Below are 5,945 nucleotides of genomic sequence, written 5' to 3'. Positions count from 1 at the left end.
TAATGTCCTTTTTTATATTAAGGAGATTTCTAATGAAATGGAAGCTAAAATCCTTATATAGAATAAATGTCCAATTTTAACCATTACTAAAGACCTAGGGCTCAAGACCATAATAATTATAAAGACCAGTAGTTTTTATAAACCTTTTTAGACAGGAAAACATTTTTGAGTTTGTATTTTTAAGACAAAAGATACTTTTCCTTGAGGACAGGAGAAGACAGAGATTAACATCTTTTTTTTTTTCTTTTTCTTTTATGGTTGTCTGTTCCTAGACTCTTATCAGAAATCACAAGTTTGAAATTTAGCTCAAAGAAAGTTGTTTTTTCACTTTATGGTTTTTACCAGGTTAATTAATTTTAATAAGAAACTTAACTTTTTATAGGCCCAATAAGAAATTTAAAAGTTTATTGTTATTATTATTATTTTAACTTTATATATTTTTTACATCATTTTTCATTTTTGCACAATGTATGCATTGTCATCTTGGTTATATTCCCCGTACAATTTCCATCCCCCATTGTTTTGATCCTCCTTTCCCCCCCACCCTCGTAGTGTGTCTCTGGTTTATAGTTGCTTGTTGATTTGGATTTTTACTTTATTATAATTAGTATTTTTCCTGGTCCCTTATTTAGGTTTTCTAAATTCCTGCTATGAGTGACAACCCAAATGCCCCAAAATAGATGACTGGATCAAGAAGATGTGGTACATATACACAGTGGAATATTACTCAGCAATCAAAAAAGATAAACTCATGCAATTTGCAGCAACGTGGATGGAGCTAGAAGGGATCATACTCAGTGAAATAAACCAGAAAGAAAAAGAAGTTTAAAAGTTTTTACTCAACCAATAAGCATTCTGTAGGAAAACAAAGGGAAATAGAATTTTTTACCCACAAAACATAACAGACCAGTGTGTTAAGGTAGACAAAAGGAGAGCCCAGTTTTCCCACAGCTGGAAGTAGAGACATGCCAATGATCTTAACACTGGAGCAAAGTTTCAGACAGCTGCTTGCTGAGGCCAGTTAGCCCTCCACTGCCAGCTACAGTAAGTTGGTACTGTTTTGATGAGAACCTTCCAGCCCCATGCAGTTATTTTTTACCTATTTTTAAAATAACTTTAACAATTTTTTTGGTAAATGAACTTTGAATACCATTTTTAGAAATACGGGTTTTTTTTTTTTTTTAATTACTAAGAAACAACAAATGGCAAACTCTTGTGTCAGGGTCCCTGGACTCCTCCTCAAATAACTGGAAAAGGTTGGTGCATTTTTCCCTCCATTAGTATTTTATGAAAACATTTTTTTATGAGTGGCTCAAAATCTGTTGCAGGCAGTAGTCCTTTTGGATCTCAACTGTACCCAAACTATGGTGGCAGTGCAGTGGGGCGGGGTGGGGGGGGGGGGGCAAGTTAGGGCAGGAGCCCCTGGGCCACTTGGATGTAATATCTTTTTATCCCCTTGAATGGGTCTTAGTGCTAATCCACAGAGATTCCATATGGAAAGGTGAGGTGTTTTTACCTGCTAGCTGATGGCCTTACTCATTGCCCTACTTTTCCCCAATTATTTAAATTTAAGGTTTCTTTATAAGAATACTGGGGGCATCTCTTTCTGATGGTTATCAAGAGATTTTTAAACTGTTGCCTTGTTACTGTGTAGCCGGCCACTTTTAAGAGTTCCTGCAATTGTTTTTTTTTTAATATTTTATTTTATATAATTCTTACATCATTTTTCATTTTTGCACAATGTATGCATTTTCATTTTGGTTTTATTCCCCATACAATTGCCCCCCCCCCTTATTTTGACCCTAGTCATTCTTTTCCCCCCGACCCCCCCGCCGTAGTGTGTCTCTGGTTTATAGTTGCTTGTTGATTTTGACTTTTACTTTGTATTAATTAGTATTTTTACTGGTCCCTTATTTAGGTTTTCTAAATTCCTGCTATGAGTGAGACCATCCAGTATTTTTCTTTTTCTTTCTGACTTATTTCGCTGAGCATGATCCCTTCTAGCTCCATCCATGTTGCTGCAAATTGCATGTGTTTATCTTTTTTGATTGCTGAGTAATATTCCATGGTATATATGTACCACATCTTCTTGATCCAGTCATCTATTTTGGGGCATTTGGGTTGTTTCCATAGCTAAGCTATTGTAAATAGTGCTGCTATAAACATAGGGAGCTGCAATGGTTTTTTAAGTTGTTTTTCCCCATACATTGGTGTATTCCCCATTTTGCAAAAGTTAAACTTGTCTCCAAGATAAGGAAAGACAAAAAAGAGACAAGACGAGCCACTTAGATATCTGAGAGGGGATCTGAAGCTGGGGTGGTTTTTTTTTGGTGCCAGATCTTTGCATCTTGTCATGGAAGTCTAATGGCAGCCACCTAATGTTTAATTGGCTGACCGGTGCCCTTTTTTATTGGCCTCTTAATTGGCTCTGAGATATAGGTGATGTTAAACAAAAGAAAAAAACATTTGCCAGGTGAGCCTTTCTGGCCTACTTAAAACAAACGGCATTTGGCCTTCCCACCCTACTTTTTGTAAAGAAAATAGGAGAGTAAGGAAGAAAAGATAGCACAACTGCTGTGTGAAAGAATGAAAGAAAGTCATAAATGCTGTTCTGTTGTAGACTCAAAGGCCCATGGGGCTATAATGCAGCTGAAGCAGACGTCCTGCCCTTCACTAGGTTGAGAAATGGTCAATCCCTCAAGATCCCTGGTCAATCCATCCCTGGTCAGTTTGGGCCAGTGGGTCACTGATGAAGTCCCTGTTTGGGCGCCACTTTGTTGTGACAGGAACCTTGTTGTCACAGGAACACGATGAGGGACACTACAGTCATGGAGCAGGTTTGCAAGGCAAGACTCTGCTACTTGAACAGAAGCTCTTGTGCCATTGATTGAAAGCACACAGGCTAGTAAAAGCTGATCATGTGATAATGGTATGAGGAATAAGGTCCGGAGGGTGGAATAGGAATGGGGGGGGGGGGGTTACAACGTTTTACGAGGGACAGGGAAGGGAACATTTTGACCATATGTCAAGAGCCATTTGTGTCAGCAAGGTATGATGTTATCACAGGCAGAGTTATCCGAGACCACCAGGGAAATAGTCATGTAATTAGGACAACAGCGGCCTAGGTGTCCCCGGGCCTGCATCATAATATAGGCTATACTCCGTAGGTAGTCAAGGAATGCTCCGCTGTGATTTGCAGAAAGCAAATACATCACAGTTGCCCATGAGTGGCCAGCTAGTAGCCAGTCCATAGAAACCCACATGTCACCCCTTTGTATTGTATAGGCGAGAGGAAGAAAGGGCAAATGAAGAGTTGTTTGGCAGATTAGCATGGCTTGTTGGCAGCTACGTGTTTGGATGTAGAGGCAGCACCAATGTGCTGTGTCATACTGGAGGAGAGATGGAGTCCATAGAGTTTGTTGTTGAGTCCAGAGTCCAGAGGACTTATTGATGTTGGCCAAGCCAGGTAGCATGGAATCCAAAGGGGAGGTGGCTTATTGCTTTTGTTCTGGCTGGGGACAAGACACAGCTCTGTGGACACAGGCTCAGGGTGGATAATCCAAGGTGGGGCAGACTCTAGGTAGAAGCCCTTTGTCCCAATGCAGTTCCAGGTTTAGCAGACCATGAGAATGGAGACACAGGTGGCCACAGGGATCTGCAAGGAGCTAGATTGTGTATACCACAACTAGCAAAGACCTGGGCTGGAGCATCTACTATCATAGTTAGTGGTGGGAGCTGTTGGTTGGTCAGAGAGGCAGTACTGGGTTAAAAGACACACCAAGTAACCGTGATCTCTGTGGATTGTCAATCACACCTCACGCAAATGCATTACATAACCAGTGATTTATTATACGTTAACCAGCTCTGTTTTCTGGGTACAAATTATTAATAGCAATAGTTGGGAAGAATTGCATAATAGAGAATCAATCAGCTATCCAAAAGTGGTTTACTTTGAATGTTTCTGACTTTGGGAAAGTTTGCAGTGATTTGACATATTTTAGCAACACACAGCCTCCTTTTCCAAATACAAGCACTTGAAGCTATTGTTTTGCTAAATCTGATGACTCTCCTGCTTTAGTGGTAAGGAATTTGGGAAGATTGCTTCTATGTAAACCTGATGCTTACCCTTTCATGATATAAATTCTGTTCACTTTGATTCCTATAGAATTTCAGTAGAAATGAAAAGTCCTGTTCAATAGTTCTATGAATCATTTGGGGACTTGTACTGTCATGGGTTAAGGATCCTGACCAAGAAATACAGTCAGCATCTAGAAGCAGGAAAATGTACAAAAGAGGATTATTCCCTAGAGTCTATGGAGGGAGTATAGCTATACCCAACCTTGATTTCAGATAGCAGACCTCTAGAACTGCAAGATAATGAATTTGTGTGATTTTAAGCCACCAAGTTTGTGAAAATTTGTTACAACCATAATAATACATTTATAAATCCCTCCCCCAAACATAAATGTAAAGCAATGGCATTGTTTGCTTTTTTCATTTAAAAAATATTATTTTTTGCATTGCCTTTTAATAAAATGTCATAATCAGAGGTGAGCAAAGATGCTTTCTCAGATCATATAGCATCTGTTTCATATTTCTTGATCTAACTGGGTCAATACCAGCAAATGAATGAATAAATAATTCTTCAAACACAGTGGCATAAAATAAGAGAAGCTGCTTGGAACAACTTGATAATGGATTAACCTTCAAACATCCTCAGCTTCAAACTGACCTTTCATTGAATGTGGACTTGTTTTACTGTCTCTCTGATAGATTGCAAGGTGCATGAAGTTTGATGAAAATTCTGCTATTGCGGTAGCAGAATATGCTACCTTGGCATAAAGATTATTTTGAGCTGAAGGCGATTGAAAAAAAAGATCTGTGAAAAACTCTCTGGCCTCTCCTTATCTGTCTCCAAGTAGGACAGATATTCAAACAGGTGTCTACCCTCCCCTGTCTACCAGGAAGGAAAGAAGTTAATTGCCTAAATACAGATCACATTAATGTTACCACTTAATTATTAATGATGCAGACCTGAAACTCATATAATGTTACTTCAATAAATATAATTAATTGCCTGATATAATCCATATTAGTTCAGAGCCAAAACCTAAGGAATCTATATGATAAATGTTACTAAGTAGCTTTCATTAGTTTCCCCCTATTTTCACCTTCCCACAATTTAGCACCCTAGAAATTCAAAGTTCTTTTCCTTGTCTTATCACTCTCTAAAAATTTATTTGTTAATATGCTACATCAGTCCATGTTCTAACCCTCCCTTTGAGTTACTCATTACTGGGTAATGAGTGTATGCTTGAAGCAAGTCTTAATATACTGTTTGTTTTTCTCTGTTAATGTTTTTTCTCAGTTTTAATTTATGGTATGCCAGCCAATAAACCTAAAATGGGTAAATTATTTTTTCCTTTCCTACATTACCATAGTACCTTGGGTGTCTAGCACTGAAGACCATTTGCCAAGGGCCTCCCTGGTGGCATAAGGGGTGAAGTCTCAGCACTATGAAGCTATCCGCAGCCACTGCAGAATGAGTTCCATTCCCTGGCCAGGAAACTGATCCACACGGCGCAGCAGACCTTTCCTGTCTTGGCAGTGGCTCCCCTCAGCAGTGTATTTCAGTCAGTCTGCCTGTTCTGTTCCCCACTCTTTCTCTGGTGAATCCTCTCAGTGCTCCCACAACTCTGGCCTGTACCCCAGTTCTTGTATGCATAAATAAATAAATAAATAAAATAAATATTTTAAAAAAAGAAAGAGGGCCTCCCCTGGTGGCCCGCCCAGTGGTTAAGTGCTGGGCTGCGAGGCTGCCGGCAGCCTTTGCAGCGCCGGTTCCCCGGCCACCGGCGAGGGTCCCTCAAAAAAAAAAAAAAAAGAAAGAAAACCATTTGCCAATAAAATAAATGAATCATACATTTTATTTTATGTAAGTCCAG

The sequence above is a fragment of the Talpa occidentalis genome, unplaced genomic scaffold (assembly GCF_014898055.3).
Source record: "Talpa occidentalis isolate TD23 unplaced genomic scaffold, MPIMG_talOcc4v2.1 talOcc4.8, whole genome shotgun sequence".
Classification (NCBI taxonomy): domain Eukaryota; kingdom Metazoa; phylum Chordata; class Mammalia; order Eulipotyphla; family Talpidae; genus Talpa; species Talpa occidentalis.
The sequence above is the reverse complement of the archived record's forward strand: the minus strand, read 5'-3'. Positions refer to the sequence as shown.